Source organism: Canis lupus, chromosome 18, assembly GCF_003254725.2.
Source record: "Canis lupus dingo isolate Sandy chromosome 18, ASM325472v2, whole genome shotgun sequence".
NCBI lineage: Eukaryota > Metazoa > Chordata > Mammalia > Carnivora > Canidae > Canis > Canis lupus.
This window is the reverse complement of record NC_064260.1, coordinates 54,108,215-54,126,680: the sequence shown is the minus strand read 5'-3', so window position 1 is coordinate 54,126,680 and position 18,466 is coordinate 54,108,215. Positions and strand designations below refer to the sequence as shown.

At 47.4% G+C, this 18,466-nt stretch overlaps 1 long non-coding RNA gene across 1 annotated transcript in view; it reads right to left on the bottom strand.

The window, feature by feature from the left end:
* Positions 1 to 943: 943 nt before the first annotated feature.
* LOC125752920 (uncharacterized) overlaps positions 944 to 18,466 on the bottom strand; it is a 41,560-nt gene continuing 24,037 nt past the window's right edge. The window contains exon 2 of the long non-coding RNA XR_007403539.1: positions 944 to 1,276. This is a non-coding gene — a long non-coding RNA (uncharacterized LOC125752920). The remainder of the gene's footprint in view (positions 1,277 to 18,466) is intronic.

Genomic DNA, 18,466 nt, shown 5'->3' with positions numbered 1-18,466 from the left:
TGTTATCTTGCCAGTCATTGAAGAAAAATTAGAAAATTCAGGTAAGCAAAGGGGAGGGCCTCAAATACGAATCTGCATCATGGGATCCAGTTCAACAGGGTCCTACTTTTGAGCCTTTGGGGAAAAGTTGAGACCAATGTGGAAACCAAGACAGTAGATTGAGCATGTTACAGGCGTAAAGAGCCTTTTTATCCCCATCTCTCTTCTTCCAGGTGGGACCTCATCAGTCACCAAGAGGTCCCAGAGAGATAACTCTGACTCCCAAAGATCTGTCATCATTCTCTGGCCAACCCATTGGAGGAATGCATGTGTTCATGGGCAGGAAGTTCTAACCAAAGTCAATGCATTCCAGAAAGTTTGAAATTCATTGTATCCACTTGAATCCACTTGCTTCCCATAAAGGTAAGATCAGCTTATAAAACCAGACTCTCTCTAAACCACAAATCTATCTGAACTATATTCATTTCATACTTGATGAATTTCGTGACCTAATTACTTTGCAATTATACCAATGTTCATAAATGTTAACTATTAACCAGATAACCAAAAAATCACCTATTGATGTCTCACATGATAGAACAAGAATTTCTGCATGCACCCTGGCAACCGGAGGTAGGAGGCAGAAGTCATGCACTGGCTCTGAAAATTGGCAAAAAGTGACCAGAAGCCAACTCTCTGTGACTTTTTTTTTTAACATCTTAATTATTTTTTTAGAGGTGGAAGAGGGGCAGAAGAGAGGGAGAGAGAGACTCTTAAACAGGTTCCACACCCAGCTCAGAGCTGCTGACATGGGGTTCAGCTTCACAACCCTGAGATCTTGACCTGAACAGAAATCAAGAGTTAGACACTGCACCCGACTGAGCCACACAGGTGCTCCACTCTCCTGTTGATTTTTAACGCCAGGGAAAGGAGGAGTGAAGGCCACCAACACTGACCTCACATAGATGCTTGGTAGATGTTTATTGAATAAATGAGTAAAAGACAATCATCAGAGCCCCGTAGTTGCCATAGCTCACCCTGGTTACAAATGTAAGCCCACACCCCATCCCCTTAGACGCAAAGAAACACACCAAGTAGAATTTCTGCAGCAGCTCTGCATCCAGAACTGGCTGGGGCTCTAAAAGCCACCTCATGGAAGGTATTCCTTTAACTGCAGGTGTTTATTTCCTTTGGCATAGCAGCATGTAATTTCCCATTTTTAGAACAATGCTCCAAAGAACAGTCACAAAAACAACTTTCAGAGGGGGCAGTTTTCTTCCTGGCCACTGCGACAGCCCTGTAAAACAACAATAACAAAGGGATTTTTATTCAAAACACTGTTTGCATCTCTCCATAAAATCAGGAGGCCATTTGTTAGCGTTGCACAGACTGAGCAAAGATCCCTTGGTAGAGCATCTAAACAAACTGTTGTCTTTGGGAAGGGTAGATTTGAAAGCTAAAACTACTCTGCCATTGGATCTGTTCTGGTCTTGATATACCTCCCTCTATCTGGTTCCTATGCAATGAGGGTGGAAAGGAAGTTTGTTTTGTTGTTGTTGAAGGTTTTTTTTAAAGATTTTATTTATTTATTCATGAGAGACACAGGCAGAGGGAGAAGCAGGCTCCATGTAGGGAACCCAACATGGGACTCGATCCCAAGACTCCAGGATCATGCCCCAGGCCAAAGGCAGGTGCTAAACCACTGAGTCACCCAGGGATCCCCAAGGGCAGATATGCTTAACCTACTGAGCCACTTAGGCACCCCTGAAGTTTTCTTTAAAAAATAGAGTTGGGAGGATCCCAGCTAATACCTCCCCTAAACAGAGTCTGCTTCTCTCTTTGCCTCTCCCCTCCACTTGTGCTCTCTCTCAAATGAATCAATAAAAAATATTTTTTTTAAATGGTGTCAGGTTCACCTGGATGGCTCAGTCGGTTGAGTGTCCGACTTTTGGTTTCAGCTTAGGTCAGGTCGTGATCTCAGGGCCGTGAGCTCAAGCCCTGTGTCAGACTGCACTCAGCATGGAGTCGCTTGAGATTCTCTCTCCCCCTCTGCCCCTCCTCTTCCCCCCCTCCTAAAATAAAAATAAATAAATCTTTTTAAAAATCGTATCTAAGACCTTGATGCTTGGAGGAGAGGCTTTGATGCTGCACCTACATCACCCTAAGATCCCAAGCCAAGTAGCAAGAACATGGATTGCAGCGTTCAGGTTCTGGTTCCTATGTTTTGCAGTGGTGAGGCTCAGGTAAGCTATTTACCTTGAGAAGTCTCAGTTTCCTCTTCTTCTGTAAAAAGAAAATAATACTTAGCCAACAATGTGGCTTGGATGGATTCAATAAAATAATTTATACAAAGCACCCAGCTTTATATAAATTATTGAGTGTTGAGTGTTCGATAAATTACTAATGTTACTACTTCCCTTGGACACAAGAATCTGCATTTCTTTTCATTTTTTTTAAATCAAAGTCTTACACATATGCAATCAAATACATAAGAAGTGAGCTTGTGATGAGCACAGGGGTACTATGATATGGAGGCATTGAATTACACTATTGTATACTTGAAACTAATATAACACTGTATGCTAACCAACTGCAATTAAAATAGAATAAAACATAAAATAAAATAATTGGGATGCTTGGGTGGCTCAGTCAGCTGAGTGACTCTTGATTTCGGCTCAGGTCATGATCTCAGGATCCTGGAATCAAGCCCCACATGTCTGGCTCCATGCTCAGCAGGGAAATGCTTAAGGATTTTTCTCCCACTCCCTCTGTGCCTCCCCACCCCCATCTCTCCACCCTGCTCACTCTCTCTCTCAGATTAGTAAATAAATCTTTAAAAACAAAATGCATAAATGGACAGCTTGATAATTATTTACATATATACGCACCTATATAAGCCCCACCCCAATCCAGACATCAAATATTTCTAACACCCCAAAATGTTCTCTCACGCACCTTGTCAGAACAGAACATACCTCCACTAGATGTAACTATGATTTGACTCTTCATATTTTAGCTTTACCTATTCTTGAACTTCATAATCATGAAATCCACACGTAATACTCACTGTTGTGTAGTACTCTACTATATGGATATACTCCGTTTGTTCATTGCTTCAACCTCCAGTTGATGGGAATTTCAAGTTTGGAGACAATGCCTTGAACACTCTTCTACATATCTCTGTATTGTCATATCTCTTAGATACATACACCCAGGAGGGGATTGACTGAGTCAAGGAGTAGGCATATCTTGAGCTTGAACAGAAAATAGCAAACAATTGTCCTACAGGACTGTACATTTCTACACTCCCCACAGCAATGTATGATAGTTCCAGTGGCTTCCTATCTTCAGTGACACCTGGTATGGTCACTCTTCATTTTAGCCATTCTGGTGGGTGTGTAGTGGCATCTCCTTGTGTTTTTAATGTGCATTTTCCCAATGAGTAATGATGTTGAGCATCTTTTCATAGTGTATTTGGCAATCTAGATATGTTATCTTGTGTCTATTAAATCTTTTGCCCAAAAAATAAATAAATAAATAAATCTTTTGTCCAATATTTATTGGGTCATTGTCTTCTTATTGATTAATTTTAAGGGACTTTTTTTTAAAGGATTTATTTATTTATTTATTTATTTATTTATTTATTTATTTATTTAATAGAGAAACAAAGGGCAGGCAGAGGGAGGGACAGAGGCAGAGGGAGAAGGAGAAGCAGGCTCCCCGCTGAGTGGAGAGCCTGACACAGGGCTCCAACCCAGGACCCCAGGATCATGACCTGAGCCGAAGGCAGACATTTAATTGACTGAGCCACCCAGGCACCCTTCTTATTGATTTATAGTGGTTCCTCATACATCCTGAAAATGAATGCTTGGTCAAATGTATGCATTACAGATTTCTTCTGAGTCTGAAGCTTGCCTTTTCACATTTTTAATGGTGCTTTTTGATAAGGAGAGGCTATAATTTTGATAAAGCTCAACTTATCAATATTTCTTCTACAGTCAGTGCTTTTGGTTTCTGTTTTAGAAAACTTGGCCCATCCGCAAAGTCTCCAAGACATCCTCTCTATGTTAATTTCCTTCCATCTTGCTTTACTGGTATCTTCCTCTAGAGTTGGAGGTAACTGATTACCTGCTATTTCAATAAAGAGCAAGAGTCGCACAGAAGAACTCACGGTGCCTGGTTTATATGCTGTTGCTTACATGATAATGACTACCTGTCTTTTGGACCATCCAGTCTGTTATCCTAAGGCCACTTTAGAGCATCAACAGGCACCATTGTTGACTGGCTGCATTGCTGTAATCCCAGAAACCCTAACTTGGGGCTAGGGCAGGGTGAGGGAGGGATCTTTCAAAATGAGCCAGAAAGAAGAGGGGATACCAGTTCCTCCCAATACTGTTTACACACTCAGGCCAGCCACTTACTCCTACAACCCTAACTGTGATCACTTTGCAGACACTTCTTCCTATCCTAACAACTCTCACTGTCCCTTCTTGATAAAACTTTTCCCCACACATGTTCTTTTCTCCTTGGATTTGCCCTGTTATCATCATTCACCTACCCACTTGTCATCTCTAGGGCACTTACAATGCCCTTCCTTTTACTTCCCTTCACCTGCCCTCCCCTCACACAAGGTTTCCCAGCCTCAGTGCCACAGATGGACGTTTGGGGCTGGAAACCCCTGTGCTGTGGGGCCCATCCTGTACATTGTAGGTTGCGAGGCTCTTCTGGTTCCTCCCATTTCCTTTCCACCTTCCTTCTGTCAATCAAGAGGCTAGAGGGAACAGTGAGAGGGTGGGAGGCAAATCATAGTTTTTTCAAGCCCAATGGAGCTTTAGATACGATCTAGTGCAACCCCCTCATTTTACAGATAAGGAAACGGATCCTGGGAGGGGGAGGATGCGCCAGAGCCAAATACGTGGGGGAACAAAGCCAGGCCAAACAGGAAGTCAAAATTCCAGGGATTGAGGCAGAATTTCCAGTCCCACCAGGGAACCTGGGACTGCTTCCCACAGCAACTTTCTCCCTCCAAGCCAGACGTCCTACTCCAGAAACAACCAGGGTTACTCAGAGCAGCAGACATAAGCACGGGTCCTGAGAGTCCAGTGGACACAGATGACCACTCATTCCAATAGGGGTGTTTTGAGATGACTCACACTATGACCACATCTTAGTTTTAATTCTCTCATCATGAGGAAAATGATGGGTATACCACCTGACCGCACCTGTCTCAACAGAGGAGTTGGAGAGCAACAAAGGTGGGTGGAGAGAGGGAAGGAGCCTGGAGATGGGATCTGTCCTCGCCCTGTTGCCAAGCAGGCAAGTGATGGGACCCCCAGGGCAGCCCTGAGCTGGAACCTCCCAAGTTATGGTGGCTGTTAACCCTTACTGAACACTTACTGCACACTAGACACTATTCTAAACACCTTATAAATATATGAATTGAGTCCATTCTCATTCAGCCTCTGAAGGAGACGCTGTCATTCTCCCACACTGAAGTTGCTGACATGGAGCTGGGGGCCTCAGGTCGAGCAGGAGGGGTGCCCTCCTGAAACGTTTTCGATGGGGTCACCATCGATGCTCATCACCATACCCATTATTCCCTGCCAACATCAAGCTCCCCAACGTCACCATCATGGAGAGCACCTTGTGTGTAAGGGCCCCACACCAAAAATGTACACAAAGACCAAGATTTTATCAGTTCCGTGATGAATCTTTTCATTTTAATAGTTATGAACTTGTTCAACAATTATTAGAAAAATGCCAGATTTCACTTACGGTCATGACAAAGATTTCTTTTTAATTAAACATAAGGTCTTAAAAATAAATCTTATTTCAAGGGGACCATTAAGCAGTGTCCGGAGGACATGTGGTTGTGCAGTGGGGGTGATGGTGGTGCTGGATGGACTCAAGTGTGGGCACCCAGCTTACAGGCGGCTGCCCCACTGTGGCCCTCTCGCATCAGATTCCCAACAGCCGCTCCCACAGCCTCTCCCTCAGTAAAACCCCGTGGATTTGAAAGACCTTAGCCCTTCAGCCTTCTCCTGTCCCGGTCCATAGGAGGGTCACTCACTTCTGGATTCTCTCCACTTTCTGGTAGTAAAAGAGAAACCCAGCAAAGCTGACAAATGTACTGAGATCCACAAACAAGAGGCCAAGTATGAAGACAGAAAGGGATGAGGAAACCACACCCTTTCCTTGGTCCTAGTCCTGCGCCTTCTGCCCCCATCAGACTCAAGGCACCGGCAGGGGAAATACCCGGTCCAGGGCCCTCTGCTGTGGGTCCCTCCCAGGCACAGGTCTGTGCGCTGACCCTGGCCAGGGCGATGCTGTCAAGGACCCAACACCACCCCCTCCTGCTAGGGGTACAGTGGCATGGGGATGGGAGTACATGGTGCCGACTGTGGCTCCAGAATCTAGGTCCTATGGGAGTTCCATGGTCCCTTCTGCCCACCCAGCCACAGAACTTTCCTGTACCAGTACGTGTACCTGGGGAAGGACTGTCCTTCCTTGGCAAATAGAGACAGTTTATAAATAACACTCATAAATGAGATGGGGGGACTTGCTCAAAGCCCCAAAGATATAAAGCAAACAAAAGGCTGGGATTCAAACCAGCCACCAAATCCCACCGTCCCCAGCACTCTCAGAGGACAAGAGTCAAAAGCCATCTGCCCTTGGAGTGCCGGCCATAGTATTGTCTTGGGCAGCACCTCCCCCACAGCTGGGCGGTTGCCCGGCCAAGGAAGTCCGAGCCTTGTTCAGGGCATTGTTCTCCCTCAGAAGAGGATCTCAAAAGCAGAAGGAAATTAGAAACAACCACACAATGAATACCAGATTCTCCTTTCTCCCTGCTCGGCTGCCAGGAGATTAAGCAGAGCCAGCTGACAGTGCATCCCACCCAGCAGCTGCTGGCCCTCCAGGACACCATCCTGCAGGGACGGGCTGGTCTTGGAGGCTTCTCGGGTTCTCTATTGATATCCACAAGGTCCAGGTTCTTTTTCTAGATAGATGCTGTCTCCTTGAGAGCAGAGATGCATCTGGGGCTTCCTTCCCACAGAGTATAACAGACAAGTTACTGGCACCCTGTGTTTGTGGATTGAGTGACTGATTCCATCCAGACACTTTCCTAGACATTTCATGGGTATGAACCCATGGAATCCCCATAGCCATCCCATGAGGGAGAAACAATCATTAGTCGCATTTTGGAGATGACGAGGTGCAATCCAGGCGACCCAGTGATGGGCAAGACTGGTCTCTCTGTGGTAGCTTTGATGGGACAAAATGATATTGCTCCTCACTTCTTACCAACTTTGGCATCTCCCAGCTAAGCCATGAGACATGCATGGTGCCCTCCTGAGGTCAACATCCAACCCCACGTGCCAGATAAAGAGGATGACCTAAGAGAAGATGTATCTCCTTCAGAACTCACACCATGAGAGATAGCACGCGATGTGGGTAGACATTAATGAGCTCTTGAGGAGGAGACACACAGAGTCAATGTCAATCTTGCCAACTTAGTATCCAAACATTCCTGCTAAGGATTTTTTCTTTTTCTTTTCTTTCTTTTTTTTTTTTTTTTTTAGATTTTATTTATTTATTTATGAGAGACACAGAGAGAGAGAGAGAGAGAGGCAGAGACACAGGCAGAGGGAGGAGCAGGCTCCATACAGGGAAGCCCAATGTGGGACTTGATCCTGAGACTTTGAAATCATGCCCTGAGCCAAAGGCAGATGCTCAACCACTGAGCCACCCAGACGTCCCACTAAGGATTTTTTCTTAAAAATACACTCTTTTTTTCTGTTGGGGCTATTATTCATTTCAACATAATGTTGTGTTGTATGCCTCCTACGTAAGTAGGCACCAGCTTTAAATGTTGTGGAATATTGAGCTCATATATCTAGTCAAACTTCTGTTTGCTTTTTGCTGCATCCATAGCTACGCTCTGAATAAATAGAGGAGAAAGGTTTGGCTCCCAATCCTACTAGCTGGGCCCTATGCCATCATTCCCCAAAACAAAGGGGAAAAGATGCCAGAAGTGAGGGACCAGGGTTAATGGTAAAAAAAAAAAAAAAACAAAACAAAACAAAAAAAAAACACCGTACTGTTTCAAGGGGGTCTGAGCAGGGTCAAAACTCCCCAGAGAGGGATGTGGAGGGGACAGGAAGACATTCCCCTAATTCCTTATAAGGAGCATGCACATTTTAAATTTGTGGGCAGAGGGAGGGAGGAGACTTGCTGTCACAACCCAACCAACTGCTGATGAAGTTACAGGCTTGGAGGATACCAATGAACCCCAGCTTGTAAGTGGTACGCCTGGACCTGGGACCCGAGTCCTCTCTGCCCAATTCAGAGTGCTCTCCCTCCACCATCTTGCCCATCAGCTACAGGATCTGGAAGCTCTGTGCTGTCCATTAAGTGTCCTGCACCCTCTGGATGGCATGATGTAATAACCACACCCCTGATCTTGTGCTGGGCAGCTCTGTCCGTCAGAACAACTGAACAAGAAACCCAAGAATCAGGCTTTGTCCTTGGACTTTCGAGTGTAGGACCACACAAATGCATCTGGGGTGTTTGCTGTTGTTGTTGTTTTTAGTCTGTTATATTGGAATTTTAAAACAAAGGTGATGGAAAGGTCAAGGTCCCCAGTTTACTCTAAATGAACCCATTGTCACACAAAGGAAAGTGAGGGGAGTCTTCATCCCTGGGCATCTCCACCATCCTGTGACCCTTCCCCCATCTCAGAAGGCATCTGAGTCTCCAGAGAAGCCTCCCCACTCTGTCCAGTAACACACCACCTCTTGTGCACTTGAACCCATCCCCATGCCTCTTTCAAGGCAAGGGAATCAACTACCCCATCTTGCTTCCCCCTCTTTCCTGCTGGCTTCTTTGGCTCATCCACAAAACATCTTCAAGTCTGCCCCAAACTGGAAAGACCTCTTAGTGTCTGCCTCATGTGGCCAGAAATTGTTCCATCTCTCCTCTTACCTTTAATATCAAACTTCCTGGTAGTCTGCCTTCCTCTCCTAAATTTCTCCCACTAATTCCCAAGCCTGCAGTGGGCAGCCCAGCCCAACCACTCTATGGGAACTGTTCTCTCAAGGGCCACAAATAAGTCTGTAAGTATCAACTCCAGCAGCCACGGCTCAATATCCATCCCATCTGACCTCTCAATCAAACCAACAGAAAAAACTCTTTATGAAATGTGCTTAGAGCAAGCACTGTGCATTGCTTACAAAGGGCCATTCCTCTTCTCCTTAGCTGGCACAAGCCCAACTTTGTTCAAGGACAGGAAAGAGAGTCTTTTATTTCAGCAAGATGGGCACAGGGCCTGGTCCTAAGGTCAGGCATGTGTCCTTTCTGATCAATGGAATATGGAGGAACATCCATTGAGGTCTTCTGGGGGCAGCCTTTCCACCATCCCACCCCCTACCAATGAGAGAGAGACATGTGAGGAGGATGTCTGCCCCATGCTGCTCCCTGTTTCCTGTCTTTGAATTCGATTGTGTGAGGATGTGATGTTTGAAGCTGAGGGAAGGCCAAGAGCACCTCAGCAACACTGGCTGAGAGCTTTGCCGCTAGACATTCCAACTATGAGAAAAATCATCTCTGTCAACATCATCACTGAAAGGTTTGCCATTACCAACCAATATGTCACTCCCCTCTTGGTGACTGACCTCTCCTGTCCCTCATTCTCAAGTCTCCATGACCCTTTGACAGCCCCTCTGCCCACCCCTTGAATGTCTGGGTATTCCTGGCCCTCTGTGCTGCCTAGGTGTGTACCCTCTTCATCCACCTGTCTACTAACTCAACGAATATCTATTGGCACCTTCCATGAGGCTGGCCTCATAGAGGTGACACTCTGGTCGGGGAGACAGCCAATAAACAAGGTGAACAGTAACAATTTTCAAGTTGTGACCAATGCAAGCTCTGAAGGAAATGTTTAACTAAAGAGAATGTTGAAAAAGATGTGGAACCTCCTCAGGCTATAGGCGTGACCTGAGAGGAAACATTCAGGCTCAGGTCTGAAGGATGAGAAGGAACGGCAATGATGGGGCACAGCATTCCAGACAGCGGGAACAGGGAAACCATGGGTGAGGACCCAAGGAAGGAAAGACTTGGCATATTATGAGGACTGCAAGGAAGCCAATGAGGCTGAAGCAAAGAGCCAAAGGGGAAGAAGAGGTCAGATGAAGCTGAGATCCTTGCAGAATCCTGTAAGCCTCAGGAAGGTGGTAGCTGTTATACTAAGTGCAGTTGGACGTCATGAGGTAAGATGATTAACATTCGAATTTGTGTTCCTAAAAGATCACTGTGGCTGGAATTTGAAGCCAGAGTAGAAGAGGGGAGACAGTGTGCACTCCCAGTCACCCTGGTGAGGGATGGGGGTGGCTTGGTCCAGGATGGTGGCAGGGCAGATGGTGACCTGTTTACCCTGTGATGTATTCCCGAGGTAGAGATTATGGGCCTCACTGATAAGGGGGACCTCAGGGGTGAGGAAGCTGAAGGCATCAAAGATGATCCTCATATTTTCTAGCTTAAACCCAAGGGAGAGTTGTACCATTGATTGAGATGGAAAAGCAGGTTTGGGGGTGAGGCAGGCAACTCATTTTTGGAGTTCTATTTTGGAGATGTTTCGTTTGAAATGCCTGAGAGCCATCCAAGTGAAAAGAGCAAGAGACAGCTAAGTACTCAAGGCTGGAACTCAGGGAATTGGGAATTTGGTGGTTGTCAGCCTAGAAACTTATTTTAAGCCATGGGGATGGATGAGATCCACTGAGGGGAGCAAGGAAAGAGAAGCAGTAGGGTCATCGGCCATCTAAGTGAGAGATAGTCCCTATTTTTCACATCTCCCTTTGTCTTCTCATAATGTTAGATTGCCACATCTTATCAGTGTAGATCCAAAATATCCCCAAAGCTGGCTCCTCTCTCCATTCCCATGATCATGCCCTTCCAGCCTTAACCTTGTCTCCCTTGGAGACTTTCAACAACTCCCTGGACTTCGGTCCCTCCAGTGCATCCACCATTCTGCTACTGGTGGGATCAGCCACTGCTCAGCTGTAGCAAAACCGAAATCAGAGGGTGTGGCAGGAAGCCTCAGAGAAGCGTCGTGGGAATAGGGTCACCCACACCTGAGCTGGAGAGGCATCTGGGACAGAGAGTGTGAGGTGTCCCGGTCAGTAACCATAGCAACCAAGGTGATGCAGGCACTCTGGCCATGCACCCTAGTCAGCACCCTGCTCTAGCAGCAGTGGTTTTATTAGTGAGGTTTACTCATACCAGCCCATGTGGTTTCAAACTCCAGGGTACCACCCAACACCTGGCATGCCAGTGAGCACTCTCTGCAACAGATAACAAGAACAATACCAAAAATAAGTGACTAATGTTTATTGAGAGCTTACAATGTGCCAGGCACTGTACCAAGTGCCCATATACTCTCCCAAGTTTATAAAACAACCCCATGGGGAAGTGGAAGTATCAGAGGTGAGGACTCTGAAGTTCAGGGAGGTTGAGGAGCCATTTAATATCAAGGACTGTGGTTGGATAGATGTGGATTTGTCTGTGGACTTTGTGCGCTGTCCCAGCCTCATCTGTAAAACGGGCTTAAATAAGATGACTCAGAGGACACCTGGGTGACTCAGTTGGTTAAGCAGGCAGCAGGCTGTTGATCTCGGCTCAGGTCATGATCTCAGGGTGCTGGGATGGAGGCCCACATCAGGCTCCTTTGCTCACAATTCTGTCTTCCTCTCCCTCTCCCTCTGCCCCTCCCCCCAGTCCCTTGTGCATGCTCTCTCTCTAATATAAATAAATAAATCTTTTAAAAGACAAAGAAAAAGATAACTTGGTAAAGCCTTTAGTTAATGCCTATCACAAGAAATGCTCCATATCACCCTTGTGATAGCTATTACAATTATAAGAAAAAACTAAAGCCAGCTCAGGTCATTTCCAGTGGCTCCCACTCCCCAAAGATAAGTCCACCCTGGTCTCACCATCTGGCCACTCCTCCACCTGGGGCCCGCTCACTTTCTGAGCTTCTGCTCTTGCTGTCTCCAGGGACAGAACACCCTCCTCGCCCTTCTCCACCAGAGAGGAGACCAGAAGTTGTCAGCAGGAAGGTCCAAGAGCCACCTACAGACTGGGACATCTCTCTCATATTTGCATTCTGCGCACCTAGCACAGCTGCAGCCACTTGCCACATGCTGAGTGAAGTAAATATCAAAAGCTCCTCAGGGGGATCCCTGGGTGGCGCAGCAGTTTGGCGCCTGCCTTTGGCCCAGGGTGCATCCTGGAGACCCAGGATCGAATCCCATGTCGGGCTCCCGGTGCATGGAGCCTGCTTCTCCCTCTGCCTATGTCTCTGCCTCTCTCTCTCTCTGTGTGACTATCATAAATAAAAAAATTAAAAAACAAAAACAAAAGCTCCTCACATGTTTAAAAAGCAGTCATGGGGAAGGTTCGTGGAGAGACCCGTTCAGGATTCCAGGAGGAGCCAACATCTTGGCCAGCCCTTCCAGCTGTGGGCCAGTGGTATCACCTTCACGTGCCAAGGACGGGTCTCAACTCATCTCTCCTCAACCAAAGATTCACAACAATCCTGGGGGCGAAACTTAAGTTTGAATAACATGGGTGGTTTGGGGAATGCAGCCAAGGGCAAAATGTCCAGTCAGAGAAAGGTTGTCATCTGGCCCATTGTTCTTCCCGGTCCCTCTGCAACCCTGGACAATCATCCTATGCCCATCCCAGGTCCTTGCCCAGCGAGCCACCAGGTAGGACAGTTGCTGGAATGCTTAGAATGGTTGCTTATTAGTAAGACTCTCAAGGGGCACCTGGCTGCCTGGCTCAGTCAGCAGAGTCTGAGTCTCTTGATCTCAGGGTTGTGAGTTCAAGCCCCATGTTGGGTGTAGAGATGACTTAAAAATAAAATCCTTAATAAAAAAAAATAAGGCTCTCTAGAAGACCAAAAGCCTTTAGTCTCAAAAAAATAATAATAATCTCACTTCAGGACCTGTGACAATTAGCAATATATTCTAAGAAACCTAATGGGCAGATCACAGATCCCACCCCAAAGAGAACAATAACATTTCTTCCTCTATGCCCAGCATTTCACTTTTATAGTCTCATCTGTACAGCACTGCTCTGATGTGCATGGCTATTATTACCCCCTTTTAGCAAGGGGGAAACAGAGGCTAATGAAAGAAAGAAAGAAAGAAAGAAAGAAAGAAAGAAAGAAAGAAAGAGCTTGTAAGTAAGGAGTCAGAACCGCATGCAGCCCCACTCAAGCTTGAGGTTCCGCCTCCCATGCCACACGACCTGTTCCATTGCACTGTCTGCAGGAAGGAGCTCTGATCCCATGTGACAGTGGATTTGGAGGGGGGCTGGAGGTATCAGTTGGATTCCTATAGTTTCTTACCAGCTGCTTTTATTTGGAGGGTAGGGATGGTAGGCAGGCCCTGTCAGAGCAGTCCCCCAGTGGCTGCCTCATTAGGGCGTTCCCCATCCTTGCCATGGTTTTATTTGACTTCCATCTAAGACTTCCCAAGCTGGGGGGTGATAGAGATGGGAGATAGCGGGTATCTTCCACAACCTCTGTCCCCTGAGTCCGAGCTGTTCCTGGTTTCACACAATGTGTGACCTTGTAAGAGATCTGCAAATTTTGCAAGACTAATATGCACACCCTTTGCCCATGTGTTACTCGAAACAGTCAGATGTCCCATGAGCATCTCAACTCCAAACCCCCTCCATACCTAGGTACTGCATCTCCGGAAGGGTAAACGGCATTATCTTCACATGTCAGAAGGAGTGCTTGAAGATAGTTTAAACCTGTCTCTGCTTCCTCCCACAATTCAGGTTGTTCTTCCACCTAGCGGTGCCTCAGAGCTGGCTATTACCACTCTTGTCCAACTTGTCACTCATCAGCTTCCCCAAGGATCAGCGTGGCTTCAGGGTAATTTGTTCCACCTTATCCTCATTCCAGGGAAAACCACTACACTCAATGCCATTTGGGGCTGAGGAGGATGAATGAGTGATAATAGTAAGAATAAAATCAGCCATGGTTTTCTGAGTACTTGACATGTGTCAGGCACAATGACTCAGGAACATCCCCAGGAGACCCAGCTCATCAACGGCTCAAAGACAGGATTTGAACCCAGGACTTTCACTTGGCACCACATGACTGTCTTCCAAGAAGGTTACAACCTGGTGCCCATAGGAGCTGAGTGAGTTCTCCAGAGTGTTTCAGCTCCCCTAGAGAAGGGGGGTGGCTTGAGGAGATCCTTTCAGGAGGAGATATAATTTGAATTCTGATCTGGATTCAGGGGCTCTGGCCCAGGAATATATCTCCCTATAAGAGGACTGTGTCTAAATACCCTCTGCCATGTGCACAGTCAGAAATTCTAAGTTAATTCTGAGACAGCCAAAGGGTTTGAAAAGAATACCATCTTCAACCTCAAGCACCCTCAGAATGACCATAAACAGAGAGATTACCAAATCCCAAACCATTTAAATAACACAAGACATGAATAAGAGGCTGAAACCAAGACAGCCTTGAGATCAAGGTGAGGGATCTGGGATGTTCGTGGCAACAGTGGGAATTGCCTACCCTCACCCCAGCAACAGGCAGACAGGATGTCATCCTCAGAACCCCACCTTCAGCCAAAATCAAAGCCGAATGGCAGGTAAAGTGATGCTGAGTCCAGGAACTCAGGCTTTCATGGTCAGCAGGGACAGATCTGCCAAGATAATGGGGAAGTCCCCAAAGTAGCTCAGGAGGACTGTTGTGGAAGAGAAGAGTTAGGAGGGGAGAAGAGGAGGGGGCTTGACAAGTGACCTTCACAAGCTCATCCTGGGACTGAAAGTTAATGGACTGACACCTGCCCCTGGGTAGGTGGGCTCTAAGCCTGTCCTTAGAAGGCTCCAAGAAGTTGAGGACCTACACCCCAGCCACTTGGTTCTCTGCTGAAGCCCAGATTTGCACCTCCTAAGGAAATGTATGGATTGGATCCATGAGAAGGCCTCAAATGGCCAGCAGCCTCCACTGGAGCACCTATCACATTGGCTTCCTCTAAGGGTTTCCTGACCCACTGAAAGCAAGCAAGAGTCCTGTAAACCCTGAAGAGCTCGGCCGAATTGTGTCCCTAAATCCGTACGTGGAGACCCTCACCCCTGTCATCTTAAAAAGTGACTCCATTTGGAGACAGGGTCTTTAGAGAGATGATTAAATTAAAATAAGCCCACAGGGTGGGCCCTAATTGAGTCTGACTGGTGTCTTTATAAGAAGAGGAAATGTGAGGGATTCCTGGGAGTGTCAGTGGTTTGGCGCCTGCCTTAGGCCCAGGGCATGACCCTGGAGTCCCGGGATTGGGTCCCACTTTGAGCTCTTTGAATGGAGCCTGCTTCACCCTCTGCCTGTGTCTCTGCCTCTGTGTGTGTATGTGTGTGTGTGTGTGTGTGTGTGTGTGATGAATAAATAAATAAAATCTTAAAAAATAAAAAATAAGAAGGGACGCCTGGGTGGCTCAGTGGTTGGGCGGCTGCCTTTGGCTCAGGTGTGATCCCGGGATCCAGGATCGAGTCCTGCATTGGGCTCCTGCAGGGAGCCCACTTCTCCCTCTGCCTACGTCTCTGCCTCTCTCTCTCTCTCTCTCTCTCCCTCTCTCTCTCTGTCTCATGAATAAATAAATCTGAAAAAAAAAGAAGAAGAAGAGAAAATGTGCACCCACAAAGATACTGAGATGCATGCAGGAAAGACCATGAGAAGACAAGGTGGGGAGGTAGCCATCTGCAAGCCAAAGACAGAGGCCTCAGGAGAAATCAGACCTGCCAATGCCGACACCTTCATCTTGGACTCTCAGGCTCCAGAACTCTGAGGGGATAATTTTCTGTTGTTGAAGCCACCCGGTCTGTAGTATTTTGTTACGGTAGCCTAAGCAAATTAATACAGACCTCTTTACTGGCCTCTGCCACTTTCTATCACTAATAATAACAAAGCTTAACCTTTATTCTGCATCAGGCACTGTGCGAAAGCAGTTTGCAGGCTTATCTCCTTCGATCCTCTCAACAGCATAAGGAATGTTACCCCGTTTGGCAAATGGGAAAACTGAAGCTCAGAGAAGTTAATGACTTACCCCAGTCCCCCAGCTGATAAATGACTGAGACAAGATTCAACTCACAGCCATCACAAGACACCCCTAGGGCTACCCAAGGAACCAGTCCCTGGAAGGACCCTACAACAGACTGAATGTTTGTGCTGCCTCAGAATTCATCTGTTGAAATTCTACTTACCCCCCAACACACAGCACGATGATATTAGGAGGTGAAGCCTTTGAGAGATGATTAGTAATGAGGCTGGGGCCCTTGTGATGGAATTAGTGCTCTTCTATAAAGGACCTCAGAGAATTCCCTCACTTCCTACCCCCAGCACCCCACAGTGAGAACACAGGGAGAAGCTGGCAGGCCACAACCCAGAAAAGAGCTCTCACCAGAACCTGACCGTGCTGGCACGCTGACCTCAGACTTCCAGAGCTATGAGAAGTACATTTCTATTGTTAGTAAGCCACCCAGTCTATGGTATCCTGTATCCAAACCAAGACAGCCCCCTCAGCCCAACTCTCACACCAGTGTGATGAGCCCAATGGGTAGAGGCAACATGGCCAGTGGTGCCAGGCAGGCTGGCCTTCCTGGAACCCCAGCAGTGGCAGGTCCTCCCAGGAGCCGATGAACCTCGTGCTCCTCATCTGCAGACCTGTGGGGCCTTGGCTTCATTCCTCTTCCCTCTGAGGGATGCCTCTGCTACTTTGTTCTTTGGCAGCAGAGACTGAGCAAGCCCATTGGAACTGTGAATATGCTCACCCTTCCCAAGCCATGTTGGGTCCCCTTCAAATCATTCTTGTAGCTAAGTGCCTTGGGGACTCGAGTTCGTTGACTCACCCTAGAAAAAGGGTGAGCTCCTAAGCAACAGAAATGACAACTACGTACCAAGAAGAAGACCAGGGCTGCTTGCTCGCCCCCCTCCCCCCATGCCAGAAGGTTGGAGCTGCAATGGGCCTTAGAGATGGTCTCCTCATCCTTCCACCAGAGGGGTCCCACAATGCAGCAAACTGAGCAGGGCTGTTGTGAGACAGGGGAGTCTGACATAAACTGCAGGGAATGGTCATCTCTTGCCACTAACTCACCCTCCCTGCAGGCCCCCTGCAGAAAAATGCCAAGTCAACCCTCTTAATGAACAAAGCCGAGCTTTGTAAGCACTGAATTACTTTGGAGGTTCGGAGGAGGAATAAAATCTGTCGGTCCTCATGCTACTCATGTTACAGTGTTCATTTCTTTTTTTTTTTAGACTTTATTTATTTATTTGAGAGACAGTATGAGCACGCACACGTGCATGCGCAAGAGCAGGAATGAGGGGAGTAGTAGAGGGAGAGGGAGAAGCAGGCTCCCCACTGAGCAGGGAGCTGAAGGGGGGGGAGCTGGATTCTAGGACCTCAAGATCATGACCTGAGCCAAAGGCAGACGCTTAAGTGCTTAAGGAAATGAGCCCATCCACAACACTCACTTCAGTGTGAGTGCTAGTAGTTCCCCACCAGGCTTTTGCTGTCTGGGGTACAAGGAAAGTGAAGGCAGGAGCAGGCTCTGTCCCCCCATTCCCCCAAGTACAGTATATGTCTCAAGGGTGGTACCTGAACCACTTGCACAGACTCACCTGGAGGCCTTGTGAAATGCAAATTTCCAGTCTCCAGATCTACTGAATCAGGCTCTCCAGAGAAGGGCCCGGGAATCTGCATCCATCAGGCACCCCAGCTGATTCTGAGTCTCACTGCCCTGCTGGCTCCTTAGCCTACTCAGGAACAGGGCCAGGCCCTGAAGGGGAGCATTGGTAGGGGAACCAACTGTCCTGGTGTGATCTGAATGTTTTTGGGACATGAGACCATCCAGGGCAAGGCAGGACGGCTGGCCATCCCAGCCCTCTTCACATCACACCCAGGAACAAGGAGCAGGGGTTTCCAAGCTCACAGATGAGATGTCCTCCCCAAATGGCTCTTACTTGGAGTTGGAATGCACCCCAAATACACTCAGGGTTGAGAGTGGGCGTGGGTGCTATTCTGGGATTATACAACACTCCAGGTGAGAAAAATGAAGTCAGACCGTGAGGAGCTGACTCAGGGACTCTAGAAGAGAGTCCAGCTCCCCCAGTTTGTCTCCTGCTCAAAAACCTACTGTACCCACACCTGTGCTGAAAGCAGCAAACAAACCCTGAGCTGACTATTCCCTTTGGATCGGAGGAGTCAGCCCTGGGTAGGGCGAGGTCGTGAGAATCATGGGGTGTCGGAATCAGAAAGCCTCCTGGAGATCAAACAGTCCTGGTTTCTCATTTCTCAGAGTTCAAAATGAAGGTCCAGGAGGGCCACGTGATTGGCAGGGTCCCATAGCTAGTCACCAGCCAAAAGGTGACTCTGGCTCTCTGATCTCTGCACCTCAACACAAGTCTTTCTGCTGAGGG